Source organism: Bos javanicus, chromosome 19, assembly GCF_032452875.1.
Source record: "Bos javanicus breed banteng chromosome 19, ARS-OSU_banteng_1.0, whole genome shotgun sequence".
NCBI classification, from domain to species: Eukaryota; Metazoa; Chordata; class Mammalia; order Artiodactyla; family Bovidae; genus Bos; species Bos javanicus.
The window spans coordinates 12,582,981-12,603,521 of NC_083886.1; the positions used below are offsets into that span (position 1 = coordinate 12,582,981).

General features: G+C 36.9%; 1 protein-coding gene across 3 annotated transcripts in view; it reads left to right on the plus strand.

The window, feature by feature from the left end:
* BRIP1 (BRCA1 interacting helicase 1) overlaps window positions 1–20,541 on the plus strand; it is a 182,294-nt gene that overhangs the window by 32,536 nt on the left and 129,217 nt on the right. The window lies entirely within an intron of this gene.

Below are 20,541 nucleotides of genomic sequence, written 5' to 3' on the forward strand. Positions count from 1 at the left end.
AGCAGCAGCAGCAGCAGCATAAAGCAGAGAAGAGGACTAAAGATTCTATAATTGTAGATTTGTTTCTGTCACATTTATCTATCTTGCTTCCTGGAATTTAAACTCTGATATTAGAAGTTGTATATACACCACCCTTGTGGTAGAAAGTGAAGAGGAACTAAAAAGCCTCTTGATGAAAGTGAAAGTGGAGAGTGAAAAAGTTGGCTTAAAGCTCAACATTCAGAAAACGAAGATCATGGCATTCCGTCCCATCACTTCATGGGAAATAGATGGGGAAACAATGAGTGTCATACTTTATTTTTGGGGGCTCCAAAATCACTGCAGATGGTGACTGCAGCCATGAAATTAAAAGACGCTTACTCATTGGAAGGAAAGTTATGACCAACCTAGACAGCATATTCAAAAGCAGAGACATTACTTTGCCAACAAAGGTCTGTCTAGTCAAGGCTATGGTTTTTCCTGTGGTCATGTATGGATGTGAGAGTTGGACTGTGAAGAAGGCTGAGCGCCGAAGAATTGATGCTTTTGAACTGTGGTGTTGGAGAAGACTCTTGAGAGTCCCTTGGACTGCAAGGAGATCCAACCAGTCCATTCTGAAGGAGATCAGCCCTGGGACTTCTTTGGAAGGAATGATGCTAAAGCTGAAACTCCAGTACTTTGGCCACCTCATACAAAGAGTTGACTCATTGGAAAAGACTCTGATGCTGGGAGGGATTGGGGGCAGGAGGAGAAAGGGACGACAGAGGATGAGATGGCTGGATGGCATCACTGACTCGATGGACGTGAGTCTGAGTGAACGCCGGGAGTTGGTGATGGACAGGGAGGCCTGTCGTGCTGCGATTCATGGCGTTACAAAGAGTCGGACACGACTGAGCGACTGAACTGAACTGAACTGATACATTTAAGATTTTATCTTCTGGGTGCGTTAACCCATCCGTCATTAAGAAATGTCTTTGTTCTGAAATCTACTTTGCATAATTAATATAGTTGCTCTGACTTTCTTAGGATTAGTGTTTGAGTAGTGTATCTTTTTTCATGCTTTAACTTAGCTATTTTTACATTTAAAATGGGTTTCTTATACATCATTGAATCTTCTGTTTTTATCCACTCTGATAAACCCTGCCTTTTAATTGCAGTGTTTGGCCTTCTTTTGGATTAATTGACCGTGATTTAGGATTCCGTCTTTTCTCCACCATTTTCTTCTTACTATAACTCTGAGTTTGTTTTGGAGTTTCTCTGAGATTTATAATTTGCATCTTAAATTTATCACTGTACTTTCAAATATTTTACTTCACATATATTTTGTGAATGCATGCGTGCTCAGCTGTGTCCAACTCTTCTGACCTCATGAATTGTAGCCTGTAGGCTCCTCTGTTCATGAGACTTTCTTGGCAAGAATATTACAGTTGGATGCCATTTCCTCTTCCAGGGAATCTACCTGACCCAGGGATCAAATGCACATCTCCTGTATCTCTGGCATTGGCATACACTTAACATACAGTGTATGAAAACCTTTTCCCAGCCACACTCACCCTCTGTGATGGCCCACACTCAGTAGAGTGTACGTCGCTCTGAATCTGAATAAATCCAGTTTTTACCTTAAAAAAAAAAAAGACAAACCTTCTCCTACTATACTTTAATTTCCACTTTCTCCCACTATGCTTTTATTTCTACCTTCTCATACGTCATTTTTGTTATTTATTTCTGTATGTATTATGAACCATAGAGTATTTTATTATTTTTTTTCCTTTAAATCATCAGTTATATTTTTGATTATGAATTTTTTATTGAGACTTTATTTTTATACAACAGTTTAAGGATCACTGCAGAATTGAAGGGAAGGTACAGATATGCCCTACCCAACTCATCCCATTATCAACATCTCCCACCAGAATGGCATGTTTCTTTTTAAAAATATTTATTTATTTATTTAGCTGCATTGGCTCTTAGTTGTGGAATGCAGGATCTTCACTGCAGCATGTGGGCTTCTCTCTAGTTGGGGCATTCAGGCTCCAGATCATGCAGGCTCAGCAGTTGGGGTGTGCAAACTTTAGCTGCCCTGCGGCATGTAGGATCCTAGTGCCCTGACCAGGGATTGAACCCTGCATTGGAAGGTGGATGGTTAACCACTGACCCACCAGGGAAGTCCTCAGGATGGTACGTTTCTTACAGTTGATGAACCTACATTGACAGGTCATAATCGCACAGAGACTAGTTTACATTTCCTCGTGCTAGCTATGGGCGCTGTACATTTAATGGGTTTGGGAAAATGTGTCATAACGTGTCTGTGATATACAGAGTATTTTCACTGCCCTAAAAACCCTCTATGTTGTGCCTGTTCATACCTTCCCTCTCTTCCTGCAAACCCCTTTCAATCACTAATCTTTTTACTGTCTCCATAGTTTTGCCTTTTCCAGAATAGTAAATATAGTTGGAATCATACTGTATGTAGCCCTTCAGATGAACTTCTTTCACTTAGTAATATTAAAGATTCCTCCTTGTCTTTTCATGACTTGATAGCTTATTTCTTTTAGTTCTAAGTACTGTTGCACTGTTGGAATGTACCATTGTGTATTTATCTGTTCACCTCCTGAAGGACATCTTGATTGTTTCCAAGTTCCGGCAATTATAAATAAATCTCTCAACATTTGTGTTAATGGATATTTGTTTTTACCTCCTTTAGATAAATACTAAGGAGCATGACTGCTTGATCATAGCATAAGAGTGGGTTTAGTTTTGTAAGAGACTGCCAAGCCTTCTTTCAGAGTGGCTGTACCACTTTGCATTTCACCAACAATGAATGAATTCCTTTTGTTCCACACTTTCATATCCTTGTCAGCATTTGATGCTGATCATTGTTCCTGATTATAGCCTTTCTCATAAGTGTGTGGTATTATCTCATTGTTGTTTTAATATGCATTAGTCTAATGACATACGTTGTTGAACATCTTTTCATATGCTTATTTGATACCTTTTGTCTTGTTCTTTGATTTTGTTCATCAGAATTTTGTAGTCTTGTACATATTTTATCAGATTTATACCCAAGCATTTCATTTTTGGGGTACTAATATAATTGGTATTGTGTTTTTAATTCCAAATAATCCAGTTGTTCATTGTTGGTATGTTAGAAAGCAGTTGACATTTTTTATTATTATTTATGTCTGCACTGGGTCTTTGTTGCTCTGCCTGGGTTTTCTCTAGTTGCAGCGAGGAGGGGCTACTCTCTAGTTTTGGTGCATAGACTTCTCATTGTGGTGGCTTCTCCTGTTGTGGAGCACAGGCTCCAGAGAGTGTGGGTTTCAGTAGTTGTAGCAAACAGGCTCGGTAGTTGTGGCTCATGAGCTCGTAAGTGCTGGCTCAGTTGTAGTGGCGCAGGGGATTAATTGTCCCGTGGTAGGTAGAATCTTCCCAGATGAGGGATTGAACCCATGTGGCCTACACTGACAGCTGGATTCTTAACCACTGGACCACCAGGGAAGTCCAGAAAGTAATTGACTTTTATAAATGAACTTTGTATCTTGGAACCTTGCTGTAATCACTTACTAGTTCCAAGAGGTTTTTTGTTGATTCTTCCAAATTTTCTACATAGATACTCGGCAAACAGACAGTTTTATATCTTCTCTCTCAATTTGTATACCATATATTTATTTTTCTTGTCTTATAACATTAGCAAGGACATATAGTTGAAAAGGAATGGTGAGAGGGAATAGCACTGGCTTGTACCTGATCTTAGAAATCTTCAACTTTCTCATCATTAAATATAATGTTAGCTTTAAGTTTTTTGTCACTAGTCTTTATCAAGTTGAGGAAATGCCCCACTATTTCTAGTTTACTGAGAGTTTTTATCATGTATGTTTGGATTTTGTCAAATGCTTTTTCTGCATCTAAGATTTCCCTATAGCTCAGATGGTGCCTGCAATGCAGGAGACCTGGGTTCAATCCCTGGATCAGAAGATCCCTTGGAGAAGGAAATGGCAACCCACTCCAGTATTCTTGCCTGGAGAATTCCATAGCCAGAGAAGCCTGGTGGGCTATAGTCTATGGGGGTCACAAGGAGTTGGACATGACTAAGGGAATATGTGGTATTTCTTTTTTAGCCTACCAGTGTGTGATGGGTTACACTGATTGATTTTCAAATGTTGAACCAACCTACATAACTGGGGTAAATCATACTTGGTCATGGTTTATAATTCTTTTTACATATTGTTGGATTCAGTTTGATAATATTATCTTGATATTGTTTAATGTGGACTTTTGCATTCGTGTTCATGAGAGATATTGGTGTGTAGCTTTCTTTTAATGTCTTTGCCTGACTTTGGTATTTGGGCAGATACTGGCCTAATAGAATGAGTTGGCAGCATTCTTTCTGCATCTATATTCTGAAAGAGATTGTAGAGAATTGGTAGAATTTCTTCCTTAAATATTTGGTAGAATTCACAAGTGAATCTGTCTAGGTGGTGCTTTCTTTTTGGAAGATTATTAATTATTGATTTAATTCTTTAGTATATTGAGGCCTATTCATATTCATTTCTTCTTGTGTCAGATTTAGCAAATTGTGTCTTTCAAGGAATTGATCTATTTCATTAGGTTATCAAGTTTGTGGACATAAAGCTCTTCATCATAGTTTTTTTTATTATCCTTAGTGTCCATGGGCTTGTAGTGATGTCCCTCTTTCATTTCTGATACTAATAGTTTTTAAAAATATTTATTTGGTCATGCTAGGTCTTAGTTGTGGCATGCAGGATTTTCCATCTTTGCAGCCTGTGAGTGCTGTGGTTGCGGCTTGAGGGCTCTTTTAGTTGTAGCATGCAGATTCTAAGTTGTGACGTGGGATCTAGTTCCCTGACCAAGGATCAAACCCAGGACTCCTGCAATGGGAGCTTGGAGTCTTAGCCAGTGGACCACCAGAGAAGTACTAATATTAGTTAATTTTTGTCTTTTTTCTTTTTTTCCTTAGTATTCTGGCTAGAGACTTACTGATTTCACTGATTTTTTTTTTTGTTTTTCAGAGAAGCAGGTTTTGGTTTCAGTGATTTTTCTCCTTTGGTTTTCTTGATTCAATTACATTGATTTCTGCTCTGTTATTCTTTTCTTCTGCTTTATTTGGATTTAGTTTGTTCTTCTTCTAGTTTCCTAAGGTAGAAACTTAGGTTACTGACTTTAGATCTTTCTTCTTTTCTACATATGCTTTCAATTTCCCCCACAGCACTTCTTTGACTGCCTACTATGTATTTTCATAGGGTATGTTTTTATTTTCATTTAGCTGAAACTACTTTTAAATTTCTCTTGACTTTTTTTCTTTGATCCATGTGTTGCATAGTTGTATGTTGTTTAATCCTCACTTATTTTGGGGTTTTCTGGTTATCTTTTTGTTATCAATTTCTAGTTTAATTCATTGTGGGTCCAGACATTGTATTTCTATTTTTTTAAACTTTTTAAAGTACATTTTGTCCCCAGAATGTGGTCTTCATGGTTAATGTTCCATGTGAAGTTGGCAAAAATGTGTATTCTTCCACTGTTGAATGAAAGTCTATGGATGTCAGTTCTATCTAGTTGATGGTGTTATTGTTGAGTTCAACTATGTCCTTATTGATTTTCTGCTTGGTTTTTAAAAATCACTCAGTTGTGTACAACTCTTTGTGACCCCATGGACTATATAGTCCATGGAATTCTCCAGGTCCGAATACTGGAGTGAGTAGCCTTTCCCTTCTTCAGGGGATCATCCCAACCCAGGGATTGAACCCAGGTCTCCCACGTTGCAGGCGGATTCTTTACCAGCTGAGTCACAAGCGAAGCCCAAGAATACTGGAGTGGGTAGCCTAGCCCTTCTCCAGCAAATCTTCCTGAAGCAGGAATTGAACTGGGGTCTCCTGATTGCAGGCAGATTCTTAACCAACTGAACCATCAGTTATGTCTCTCCATTTCTGATAGTGACTTCAATCATTATAGTGGATTTAGCTATTTCTTTTGCATTCCTGTTAGTTTTTGTCCTATATAGTTTGACACACTGATGTTAGGCACATACATGTTGAGGACTGGGGTTTTTTTTGCCTTGGAAAATTGGTTCCTTTATCATTATGCAATGACCTTTAAAAAATCTCTGATAACTTTCCTTTCTTTGAGGTCTTCTGTATCTGAAATTAATATAGCTACTTCTTCTTTTTGATTAGTGGTAGCATGGTATATTTTTCTCCATCCATTTACTTTTAATCTATAAGTGTCTTTATATCTAAAGTAGATTTTTTATAGACATCAAATATTTGGGTCTTGTTTTATGATCCTCTCTGACAATTTCTGTCTTTTAACTGATGTACTTAGACCATTGATGTTCAAAGTGTTATTGACAAGGTTGCATTAATATTTACCATATATATTACTCTTTTCTGTTTGTTGCTCTTGTTCTGTGTTCCTCTTTTTGTTTCCCATAATAAACATTTTATTTATTTATTTTTGTTTCATTTATTTATTTTAAAAGGATTAGGGAGATAATTCTGTTTATTGTCAAAGATCAAGAAACAAAATCTGGAAATGCTCTATTATAAGTGCTGAGGAGCTACAAAGGAGGGGTAGGGTGAGGAGACACAATAATACACAGCATTCTTTTGAGGAGCTCCAGCTCTTCATTCTAACACTTGAATCAAAGAGAGACAGCTGTCCTTTGTCACTGAGACTGCAGAAGAATGGAAACCTCACTCAGTGTATCAGTTCCTATAGGGCAAACAGAGCAAGAACCTATTTAAAGCTGATGCAGAGGCTACTCATGGTCTGCTGGGAGCCCCCATGCCAAGTAGACTGGATGCTGAAAGTGGTCCTTGGCTGCCAGAGCTGGCTGGTCCTTGCTTCCTAGATCCTGGACTTCTCTTGATTCTCAGTGACAAGATTGTCAGTTGAATACAGTTGGCCATTATGACCTGTGGACAGACTTATTCTAATATCTCTTTTGGCTTTATTCATTAGGGCTTGAATTTTTATAGGATCCTCTACATTCTTATTTTCTCTGAAGGCAATTCATATCCTCCTGATGGTGTAAGTTGTGTAGTTGTAGGTGCTGAAGTGTTTGCCCTTCTTCAGCATTGCTGGGTACAGATCCAGAACTTGTGTCGGGCTGAGGGTGCCATCTTGGGACAAAAAGACGCCAGTGGGTCCTCTTTGCAGAGGTCCTGAGTTTAATGTGACCTGCAAAACTTATGCAGCCTTAGGGTGCGACTTCGCTTTCACTTTTCACTTTCATGCATTGGAGAAGGAAATGGCAACCCACTCCAGTGTTCTTGCCTGGAAAATCCCAGGGACGGGGGAGCCTGGTGGGCTGTCGTCTATGGGGTCACACAGAGTCGGACACGACTGAAGTGACTTAGCAGCAGGGTGCCTGAGCCAGCCACATGCGTGGGCTCTGCTCAGGCAGTGGCCCAGGGATTGGCACAGGTCCTAAATAAGCATTTCATTTGACTCCATTTTCTGTCCTTTCTAGCATAGCCATCATATTTCTTCCTTCCTCTTTCCTTCCCTCCCTCCCTTCCCCTTTTTTACTGGTTGCCCTCGATTTTGCAGTATGCATTTATGGCAAATCCAAGTGTACTTTCCCATAACACTATACCATTTCATGGGTAGTATGAGTACCTTATATACAGTATAAAGCTAATTTGTCAGTCCATCCCTTGTATCATTGCTGTCATTTATTTCATGCCTATATAAGCATATAAATTGACTCTTGAACAAATACAGGGGTTAGGGGCACCAACCCCCCAGCAGTCAAAAATCTGTGTATAATATTTGGCTTCCCAGGTGGCTTAGTGGTAAAGAATCCGCCTGCAATGCAGGAGACAAGAGTTTGATCCCTGGGTCGGGAAGATCCATTGGAGCAGGAAATGGCAACCTACTCCAGTATGCTTGCCTGGAAATCCCCATGGACAGAGGAGCCTGGTCCTGGACAGAGGAGATACAGTCCATGGGGTCACAAAGAGTCAGACACAACTGAATAACTAAAGAACAACAACAACAAATTTAACTACCAATAGCCTGCTGTTGACCAGAAGAGAAGTTTTACCAATAGATAACATAAAGTCCATTAACACATGCTTTGTATGTTATTTGTATACTTACAGTAGAGAGAGGAAAATATTATTAAGAAAATCATAAAGAGAAAATATCTACAAGTCCTTTTAGAACTAACACCCAAAAAAGATGTCCTTTTCATTATAGGGGACTGGAATGCAAAAGTAGGAAGTCAAGAAACACCTGGAGTAACAGGCAAATTTGGCCTTGAAATATGGAATGAAGCAGGGCACAGACTAATGGAGTTTTGCCAAGAAAATGCACTGGTCATAACAAACACCCTCTTCCAACAACACAAGAGAAGACTCTATACATGAACATCACCAGATGGTCAACACCGAAATCAGATTGATTATGTTCTTTGCAGCCAAAGATGGAGAAGCTCTATACAGTCAGCAAAAACAAGACCAGGAGCTGACTGTAGCTCAGACAATGAACTCCTTATTTCCAAATTCAGACTTAAATTGAAGAAAGTAGGGAAAACCACTAGACCATTCAGGTATGACCTAAATCAAATCCCTTATGATTATACAGTGGAAATGAGAAATAGATTTAAGGGCATAGATCTGATAGATAGAGTGCCTGATGAACTATGGAATGAAGTTCGTGACATTGTACAGGAGACAGGGATCAAGACCATCCCCATGGAAAAGAAATGCAAAAAAGCAAAATGGCTGTCTGGGGAGGCCTTACAAATAGCTGTGAAAAGAAGAGAAGCAAAAAGCAAAGGAGAAAAGGAAAGATATAAGCATCTGAATGCAGAGTTCCAAAGAATAGCAAGAAGAGATAAGAAAGCCTTCTTTAGCGATCAATGCAAAGAAATAGAGGAAAACAACAAAATGGGAAAGACTAGCGATCTCTTCAAGAAAATTAGAGATACCAAGGGAACATTTCATGCAAAGATGGGCTCGATAAAGGACAGAAATGGTATAGACCTAACAGAAGCAGAAGATATTAAGAAGAGATGGCAAGAATACACAGAAGAACTGTACAAAAAAGATCTTCACGACCCAGATAATCACGATGGTGTGATCACTGACCTAGAGCCAGACATCCTGGAATGTGAAGTCAAGTGGGCCTTAGAAAGCATCACTACGAACAAAGCTAGTGGAGGTGATGGAATTCCAGTGGAGCTATTCCAAATCCTGAAAGACGATGCTGTGAAAGTGCTGCACTCAATATGCCAGCAAATTTGGAAAACTCAGCAATGGCCACAGGACTGGAAAAGGTCAGTTTTCATTCCAATCCCAAAGAAAGGCAATGCCAAAGAATACTCAAACTACCGCACAATTGCACTCATCTCACACGCTAGTAAAGTAATGCTCAAAATTCTCCAAGCCAGGCTTCAGCAATATGTGAACTGTGAACTTCCAGATGTTCAAGCTGGTTTTAGAAAAGGCAGAGGAACCAGAGATCAAATTGCCAACATCTGCTGGATCATGGAAAAAGCAAGAGAGTTCCAGAAAAACATCTATTTCTGCTTTATTGACTATGCCAAAGCCTTTGACTGTGTAGATCACAATAAACTGTGGAAAATTCTGAAAGAGATGGGAATACCAGACCACCTGACCTGCCTCTTAAGAAACCTATATGCAGGTCAGGAAGCAACAGTTAGAACTGGACATGGAACAACAGACTGGTTCCAAATAGGAAAAGGAGTATGTCAAGGCTGTATATTGTCACCCTGCTTATTTAACTTATATGCAGAGTACACCATGAGAAACGCTGGACTGGAGGAAGCACAAGCTGGAATCAAGATTGCTGGGAGAAATATCAATAACCTCAGATATGCAGATGACACCACCCTTATGGCAGAAAGTGAAGAGAAACTAAAAAGCCTCTTGATGAAAGTGAAAGTGGAGAGTGAAAAAGTTGGCTTAAAGCTCAACATTCAGAAAACGGAGTTCATGGCATTCCGTCCCATCACTTCATGGGAAATAGATGGGGAAACAGTGGAAACAGTGTCAGAGTTTATTTTTTGGGGCTCCAAAATCACTGCAGATGGTGACTGCAGCCATTAAATTAAAAGACGCTTACTCATTGGAAGGAAAATTATGACCAACATAGATAGAATATTCAAAAGCAAAGACATTACTTTGCCAACAAAGGTCTGTCTAGTCAAGGCTATGGTTTTTCCTGTGGTCATGTATGGATGTGAGAGTTGGACTGTGAAGAAGGCTGAGCGCCGAAGAATTGATGCTTTTGAACTGTGGTGTTGGAGAAGACTCTTGAGAGTCCCTTGGACTGCAAGGAGATCCAACCAGTCCATTCTGAAGGAGATCAGCCCTGGGATTTTTTTGGAAGGAATGATGCTAAAGCTGAAACTCCAGTACTTTGGCCAACTCATGCAAAGAGTTGACTCATTGGAAAAGACTCTGATGCTGGGAGGGATTGGGGGCAGGAGGAGAAAGGGACGACAGAGGATGAGATGGCTGGATGGCATCACTGACTCGATGGACGTGAGTCTGGGTGAACTCCGGGAGTTGGTGATGGACAGGGAGGCCTGTCGTGCTGGGATTCATGGGGTTGCAAAGAGTCGGACACGACTGAGCGACTGAACTGAACTGAACTGAACCACTACTGTAAGTTTGCATCATCTATAAGATGAAGCATCAATGTAAGTCATTACCTACAAAAATGCTGTCTTAAATGATACAAAACACCAGAGATGTTATCTGTATTTCTAACACTAGAGAAAATGAAAAGATAATGTGAAAAAATAATTTGTATTTGTTTAGAGGTATAAAAATTTGTACATTGATATTGAAAAAGCTTTTTGATATGATTTCTTTATGGTAATTTGGTGTAATTGAAACAGTTGCTTCACAGTAGCCTGACCTATACACTAGTGAATCAATCATCATTCAATTTTTAAGGCATAAAGTATTACAGTCATGTTCATAATATGGTATTAGAAAAACATTGTTACTGTTTACTTTCTTGCCCACTGTAAATGGAAATTCCTTAACATAGCTGCCTCAGTTTCCCCTCAGAGCAGGCTTTGTTAAGAAAACCAGAGTGCTCTGGTATATTTCAAAATGGTTCCCTTCCCCCTCCCATTACTGGGAGCACAAGGGTGTTTTTCTCCCCAGTGTGTTGAGGGAACCTGATCTGGCTCCTAGACATAACTCGCACAATATCTGGGAGCCCTCCATGTTAAGTGCCCCTAAATTTTTAACTAAGAGAGTCATGCGTATTGAGTCTGTAGCAGTTCATCATTTATGGTTCAGGCTTTGTTAGCCCAGCACTTGTTCCTGCACTGGTTTTCCCTGGTACTGCTGCTCCAGTAAGCTGTTACTTCCTGTATTCAGCTGTCTCCTAATCTTAAAGGCAATGGATTGTCCTCCCCTCTCTTACAAATACAGGAAAAGTTATTGATTTTTCAGTTTTTTCGCCTTTTATCTGTCAGGATGGAGTGGCCACTTCCAAGCTATTTATATCAAAAATGGAAACCAGAAGTCTCCCTCCATTTTTTAAATAAATTTACAAATCACGAAAATTATTTTTTCCTTCATCCTCTTATTTCCTTTTTCTAGTTCCCTTCATCCCTTTATGTAGATTCAGGTTTCTATCTTGCATAATTTTTCTTTTAGCTTAAAAGGCTTCGTTTAACATTTGTAGTATGGCCCTGCTGGTAACAGATTTTTCTGTTCATTTTTTTAAAAAATGTGATACAGTGTACATAACAAAATTTGCCATTTTAACCATTTTTTGTGTTCAATTCAGTGGCATTAAATCTATTCTATTCACCTTTTTGTGAATTCTTCTATCTTCCCAACTGAAACTCTGTACTTAGCAATAACTCCTGTTCTCCCTTGCCTCAGCCTCTGCATAACTACCATTCTCCTTTCTGTCTGTGAATTTAACTACTCTGGAACCTCATGTAAGTGGAATTGTACAATGTATGTCCTTTTGTATCTGTGTTATTTCATGTCTTCAGAGTTCAGCCATGTTATAGCATGTGTCAGAATTCCCTTTTATGATTAAGTAATAATCTGTTCAATGCCTGTATACCACATTTTGTTTATCCATTCATACTTCAGTGGTCATTTGAGTTGTTTTCCTCTTTTGGCTATTGTGCATATGCCAATATTGTGAATATATGAATGCTGGTGTACAATTATCTTTGTGTCCATCTCTGCTTTCACTTCTTACGGATATATACCCAGAGGTGGGATTACTGGATCACATGGTAATTCTATTTAATTTTTTGAGGAATTTCCATCGCATTTTGCACAGCGACTACACTATATTATATTCCTACCAGCAATGTAGGAAGGTTCCGTTTTTTGTTTTTTCCTGGCTGTGTCTTGAGGTGTGTGGAATCTTAGATCCCTGACCAGGGATTGAACCTGTGCTGCCTGCAGTGGAACATGGAGCCCTAATCATTGGACCACCAGGGAATTCTCAGGAAGGTTCCAGTTTCTTCACATCCTTGCCAAGCACTTGTAATTTTCTATTCTGTATTCTGTTTTCTTTTTAAATTATAACCATCCTAGTGGATGTGAAATGGTATATCTTTGTGGTTTTGGTTTGCATTTCCTAATGATTAGTGATGTTAAGCATCTTTTCATGTGCTTATTGTCCATTTACAAATCTTTTTTCCTTATTAATTAAGTAATTATTTATTTGTTTGGTTGCGCTGGGTCTTCCTTGCTGTGAGCAGGCTTTCTCTAGTTGCAGCGAGTGGGGCTACTCTTTGTTGCAGTGCGCTGGCTTCTCATTGGCTGGCTTCTCTTGTTGCAGATCACAGGATCTAGGGAGTGTGGGTTTCAGAGTTGCAGCACAGAGGCTCAGTGGTTGCGGCTCATGGGCTCATTAGTTGTGGTGCACAGGCTTATTGCTCTGTGGCAGCTAGTGCTGCTTTAGAGGCTTATGTACTGAAAAATTTGTCTACTAAAAAAAATCTCTTTCATTTATAGCATTTTGGTCAGTATGTAGAAGATGACATCACAGGATGGCTTTGTTTTCTCATTTTAAAAGATTAATTGAAAAAAGTTTGAAAAATGCCAAAATACTGTACGATAAAGGAGAAGATAAAAATGTCAGACAATTCCAAAGGATTTTTGAAGTAAAATATACAACTGCAAATATCATAAGGGTTCGGTTGGATTAATTTTCACCAACTAAATAATAATATCGTTTTACCACTGTTTCTGTATTCCTAGGTTCTTTTTGATTCATGGCTTGATTGTTTAGATTTCTTAATCATGTAGTTTTATTCAAGAAAAGTACATAGTATATTTCCTACTATAGCATATCCAGAGGCACATGATGCCAGTTTGTCTCCCTACTGCTAGTGTTACAAATCGACTACTTGGTCTCCATTATAAAGGCATATTTTTCTTTTGTAATTAAGAAGTAATCTTTGGAGTGATACTTGGAGTTCATGTGAGTATCTTGTTTCCCAACAACATTTACCCAGTGATTTTAGCATCCATTTATGTACCTTGTAGGAATCAACTATTACATGGCAGTTGTAAAATAGTAATTTTTAAGATTTTACCATTCTGTTTACAAGTTTTAGCTAGCATTCTTCTCTAAGGAAGAACTTTCCTTTTTCTCCCCCATTTCCTTTCTTTGATTCTTTTTTCCTTTTTTTTTTTGTTGTTGTTGTATCAATAAATACCCCAGGTATTTCTCATGAAGTTGGTCAGTGTGACTACTTGCTATACTTTGAGACTCACTGCTGTAGTCACATCTGTATAAAGTGCTACTGTTCCAGGAGGACTGTTGCTCTGTACAGGTTGGTCATCTTTATATTTGTTCTTAAACTGAGAAGTCTTATAGAAATATGATTGTTCTAGTATAAATGTAGATTAAAAATTATACCACTTTGGGGTGTTCTTGGTTATAAACTCAGAAACTGAGGCAGCTGTCTTAAGGAATTCCCATTTACAGTAGGCAAGAAAGTAAACAGTAAGTGGAGAGTACGGTAACAGACACTTATGGTATCAAAAAACAACCGTGAAAAGGATCTGTCTTAATGTGCTAGCCCACTGCAGTTTAACATATTGCTTACAACCTTCACAATAGAATTTGAGTGACTTCAGTTACACATTCCAGGAGACTGGCAGTCTGTTACAATCAGAATCTGAACTTTAGAGCAGGCTAATTTACAGCGATGGGATGAAGAAAGTTGTGGATTTGTATTACACACTCTCACCTGACACTGTATCTGATCCCTTACCTGCTGATTGACATCTTGAATGAGCTCTTTGAAGCAAGTTCCAGCTTAATTAAAACGTTTGCTTGGTTAGCAGTGATCTGTGAAAGCCTGTGATAAATATTGAATCAGGTTCACCTGCTGGTTGCTGTAAGTAGATAAACAGCTGCCTTGTGCAGTTTAATCATGAAACTGTGGCAGTAGAGTACTACTGTTTGAATTTTTAAAAAAGAATAGTTGAAACGGTATAGTTATGTCACTTTCGCTATCTTAACTAGAGTGTGTGCCTACGTGAGATTTTGCACAACAGGCATTCAGTACCTCTTTGGATGGCGTGGACAACAGCAAATGGTTGATAAAGATTAACAGTAAACCTTCTTTCATATGTCTCAAAGTATAATTCAGTATTCATTGACTTGTTTTTACCACTAGTTCTTCATGTGTGTGATGTTTGGAAATAAAAAAGGGCAGTATTTTGCTTTTCTTTTTGTCAAGTTAAATGGTAAATTAAAAATGATCTTGTTAATTAAAACTTTGAGATTTAAGGTTATGAATTCTAACTTCTCACAAATCTATCATGAATTTTGTAGCCACTTGAAGAACTTCAGATTTTATTTTTTCATCTATAAAATGGAGTTAGCAGTAAACATTAGTGAACTAAATGTTATAGAATTTTGTTAATATTGCATAATTAACCAACATAAAGAGAAATTAATTTACAAGCAGTAGAGGAATCTTTATAAAATTATCTTTGGACTATCAAGTTGTTTATTCCTTTACAGAATTAATGTGACTAAGCAAGTTCATTGTAAATAAAATGCTATTTCTATTTTATTTTCTTTGTAAAATCAGACATAAATTCTAAAATAAAGTCCTCACCCAAATAAGTCACAGTCTTCTGTGAGCACATGATGGTAAGTTATGGACTCACTTTCTAAAAATGCATACAAAATTGTGTTTGTAGTTTCCGGGTGATCCCAAACTCTCCTCTGTAACAATACATATATGTAAATTAGGAATCTATTTCCTAATCAGTTAAGTTGAAAATTTTAGTCAGGCGAGATTAAGATGATAGTTGTTCTGTTAGGTATTAAGCTGCTGAGGAGCAACCCGTGTATTTGCTGTTTTAGGTTTCATTTGAAGCACTTTTTAGCATTTTCTAGGTGTGTTATGTATGTACTACGTTCCTTAGCTCCAAGGATTATCTACTGTAGTGGGGATTCCTAATTTTTTACCTAACGTTTTTATAGTTTTATTCCTGTCATCAGTTTGTTTGGAAGTTTATGGGGAAAATAAAATTTTATATAAGTCACACTTAACCTGCTCAACACTTTTTTTGATCTTTATCTATGTTGATGCATAGAACTCTGGTTTGTATTTTTTTAAAAATTATTTACAGTATTCCACTGATAGACAAACTCCACAATTTATTTACTCATTCTTTTGCTGACACATTTAGCTTATTTTCCTCACTATTAAAACAGTACTACAAAGAGTATCCCTGTTGTATCTCTCTGAATCTGCAAGTCTGTCACTATCATGTATGACTAGCAGGCTCATGCTGGGCCAAGGGTCTGTATATATTTGATATCACTGTATCACCAACTTGTTCTTCAAAGTGATTGTGTCACTTTATACTTGGATCAACAGTGTTTAAGAGAGTTGCTTTATATCTTTTCTGACACCCAGTCTGGTGAATGTAAATGAAATACAATTAGGGTTTTAATTGCATTTTTCTAATTAGTTTCACTGGTGTCTCAGACAGTAAAGCGTCTGCCTACAGTGCAGGAGACCCAGGTTCAATTCCTGGGTCGGGAAGATCTCCTGGACAAGGAAATGGCAACCCACTCCAGTACTCTTGCCTGGAAAATCCCATGGACGGAGGCGCCTGGTAGACTACAGTCCATGGGGTTGCAAAGAGTCGGACACGACTGAGCGACTTCACTTTCTTTCTTTCTAATGAAGTTGAACATCAGGTTGCACATCTTTTCAGATGTTTGTTGGGTTTTCTGCTTTTCTCTCCTGTGATTTTTTTGTTCTTGGATTCTTATTCTTCTATTGGGCTTTTAAAAAATAGGTTTGTTGGGATTCTTTATGTGTTATGAACACTGATCCTCAGTTGGTTATATGCAGCGTATGTATCTTCTCAGGATTGTTTTCAGTCTGTTGTGCTTTTGGTGTATTGTTTAAGAAATCCTTCCCTATATTGAGGTCCTAAAGATATTTTTCTGTATATAGGGACAGAGATTTTATGACCCATACAATCTAGAATATTTCCTCTCTGGTCCTTTGTAGAAAGAGTGTGATGCTTGCTCTAAACAGTCTCTCAACTGAAGAATTTTTGTTTTTCCCCCATGTGGAACATAATGTCCATCTTGTTGGAAAATATTTGCCTTAACTGTCAACTAATAATAAGTTAAAATGATTTTTATGAAGTAAATTTTATAGCTTATACTTAAGAATATTTTGTAGTTGCATTCAGAAAATAATGCACTTAGAGTACTAAGTGAAACTGGTATTGATAATCTCCTATTACACACCTTGTAGAACAATTAAAAAGTGAAGGTCTCTTTGTCGGTGGGATGAAATGATCTTTGTCATTGTCTTCTATTTGGCCTAATAATGTCAGGAATTCTAATGTTTCTTGAATGAATGAATGGATGGATGGATAGATGAATGAATGAATGTACATGTAGAGTGCTTAGCACAGGGACAGCCTTAATAAATGATAGTTATTAAATGAATATATCAGGATATGTGTTTGCCATTCACAACTAAAGTGGCCCAAATATTAACATAACAAGATGATTTTTCTTTTTGTTCTTGAAAAATAACAAATTGTCCTGTACTTTTTTTTAAAAGCTAACCTTTTCATTTTGAGGTTACTTTTTGATATGTGAAGAAGTAAAATTTGGGCATCAATTAAACATCTACGGATAAATAAAATGTGGTACATGGGTACAGTATTTGGTTTAGGGACATTAGTCACAATCCATCAATTAAAAAAATTAAGTTACAGTTATATGCAAAATACCATGCTCAGTGAATGAGTATATGAAGTAACGTAAGACATAGTTTCTGTCCTCAGGAATTTGCAGTGTGGTTGAAAGACAATGCATGCACATATGGAAAAGTATGTTACTGTTTCATGGACCTAGTTTTCTCTATTTCATGCAGATAAGCTTCTTTCTGGTCTTTTCCCCCTCTACTTTATGTGCTAATTTTTCATATTAAACATCCTTTTATGCTTACTTTTAGAATTCATTTCATAGACTCTGTTTAGATACTCCCCTGATTTATGAACTCACAAAATAACTTTTCTGACAATGCAGTCATTTCTCACTACTCCTTTATTATTATCTTTTTTCAGGCATATTTAGTCACCATGCTAATTTTTATTTTTCCAAGTAAATATAGTAATTTTAACACAGTAATTTTCATTGTTGTTCAGGGGAAAGGTTGGCGAGAGCTATGAAACTTTAGAGGTTGACACAGTTATCTTAATCTATTTCTGATTACAACCTTGTGAAAGGAATAGTGGCAAGGACTCAGAAGTTGCCCTTTCAAGATCAAATATTATATTCATTCTTTATCCTTTCAAAAAACATTAATGCATATCTATATAGTCTGAGAAGAGAGGGAATAAATAGAAATTGTTGGACACAAAGATAATTTTCTAAAATCCCTGGTTGCTCCTAAGAACAGTTTTTGGCTATTGTAGATTTGAAATGTATTTTTAAACAGTTGACTCCTACATGTGGAACTAATACAACTGTCACATCCACATCTCTTATGATAGTAGATTTTTTGGGGGCTGTTATTTGGGTTAAGTTTTCTTGCCTTTTGTTGAAGAAAAGGAACTCTAGACAGTTTCCAGCTATGGGAAAAGAAGTCATCTCTTAAAGAGATTAGTTCTACCATATGATATTGCTACTTAACAGTTCTTAGAGATTTCAGGTTTGGGGAGCCTATGTGTTTTATCTTTCTTGAGGTTTAGATATATTAGATGAGAAAGAATACTTTTTAATTTATTCTCCAGTTTCCTGATACAATCTATATAAATTTAAAGAGCAAAAACAAAAGGAAAATATCCTTGTGGGAGGTAAACTTGATCATTTGTCAGCAGGAGAATTACTTGGTGAAAAATACTTAATTTTGTTCACCTGTTGTTTTAAGATCCCTAGGTCAAAGAGTTTCAGAGAGAAGCCAGAAAATATTAGCCTAATTTTGAACTAGAGGATTTTATGAGTTCTTATCATTACTGTTTTCAGGATTCTTTCTCTGTTTTCATACAAAATTGAAAGTTGGTGATTTTGGTACAAATAATTCTCTTTTGTTCCTAAATAATTGTTTTTTTTTTAAGCCTCTGTTCTATTATTGCGTTCAGTGTTTTCCATCTTCAACTATGATTATACCAAATCCTTTAAATAGGAACTTCAATAGAAGATCACTTCTGAAGAAGTAATTTTTCTTTAAATCTGCAAATAAATAAGAATCAACTTTCTTAGTTTCTGTCTTCTACTCTACTTGCCCAGCCACTCACTGAAAACCATCATCTTGAGGAGTTACCCTTGATTTCATAAATTGTATAATTCAGAACACTTGAAGATTTAACCAACATAAAACATTTTTAATATAAAAATTAGTTCTGTTTTATAATTTTTTTCAATTACGGAGTGAAAAACACATTTAAGGTACATAAATAAAGCTACTCTAGTAAGAACTTTCTAAAACAAGTCCCTGTATCTTTTGCTTTTGTTAGTTATGCTGTTAGTATAACATTTTAAGGTAAGCAGATCCCTTTAAAAAATTACTAGTGCAAATACTGCTTTTAAAATTAAACCATTTGAATGCAAAGCAGAAAGTTATAAGACTGTATAACAGCATCCTTTTTTATTGGAAAAATATGAAAGATACATATAGGAGGATCTGCTAGTTATATGTGGTGGTTGACTTATTTTGTATTTTTCTATAACGTTTGAATTTTTTGTTTAGAAAAATAGCAGAATGAAAATAAAAGGAGTAGATCCTAAAGCTTTAAGTGGAATTCATGTTGAAAAGTATCATATCAAAAAGTAGGTTTTCCAAGCCATGAGAAAAAGACTACTTTATTGAATTACTTTTAGGCTTGTATATATCCATAGAGAATATCGTAATACATTGGGCCTAGCATTCTAATATTCACAATGAATTTAACTGTATCATAGGGAAGAGATATAACTGAGTAAAAAGATTGAAAATATGAAAATAAACTAATTCTGCTACCAAGAGTTACCTTAATTCTTTTACTAAGTTAATTAATTTGATCATTGAAAAGGACAAAAAGGAATTCAGTCAGAAATACCATGATATAATTTGCATTCCATTTTCTGTGTGACCAGAAATTGTTAGATATTGCAACATATGTAACATAAACCACATGTCAGCTGTTTCCTGCCTCACTGTTGACAAGAGCCCCATTCATAACTCTTCTTTTATCCTTTCAGTGAATAAGTAATTATTCAATATAGAAGGCAGGATATTTGGAACTGGCTATTTAATGTGGCAGCACTCTGTAATGAAATCTGCTGTTACTGGCAACCTGAGAGGGGAATGTAACAATTCCAGCATGGCTGTAACTTTATCTGCTTTGACTGACTGTTTATTTGGCACATCAGTGAACCTTTTATCCCAGTGAGTGACAGCTCCAGAAGGGTCACATTTACATCCATTCTATCATGTATTGTAATATTTAATGGCGGACAAGGTTGAGCGAGACTGGGAGTAATTTGAACTTGCTTTTCCACTGAGTTGAGGCTAAAAGACAGCTTGATCCCCAGTATTGTGGTGTAACATGCTATGACTTAGCATTTGTTTATGAAGGCTAATCTTACTGATTATAATTAAAAAAAAAAACTTCAGTTAAATGGAGTGTTTGTTCTACTAAACTTAAACTCTCTAGTACAAGTTCTCTTAAGCTACTGTGCTATTTAGTATTTTTCCCTATCAGTGACCATTCCTATAAACTAACCATTTCTTAATCTTTCTCTTAAAGGAGGCTGCATTCTGTCTCATTTGTATAGTAACTGAAGTTGAGAAGAGAGTAGTTATTAAGAACCAGTGTGTTCTAATATATAGCATTAAGCTACTTTTTTTTTTTAATATTTGAGTTTGGAAATAGAGAAAAGCCAGGTAAATATTATAACGTACTCCTGATGTTCCATATGGTATATTTAAGGAGCCATTTATATAACTTTTAATTATGAAACTGAATTGAGTAAAATTGTCTAGGAAAAGCTATCTTGAATGATAATTGTACTGATGGATTTATATTTGATGACCGG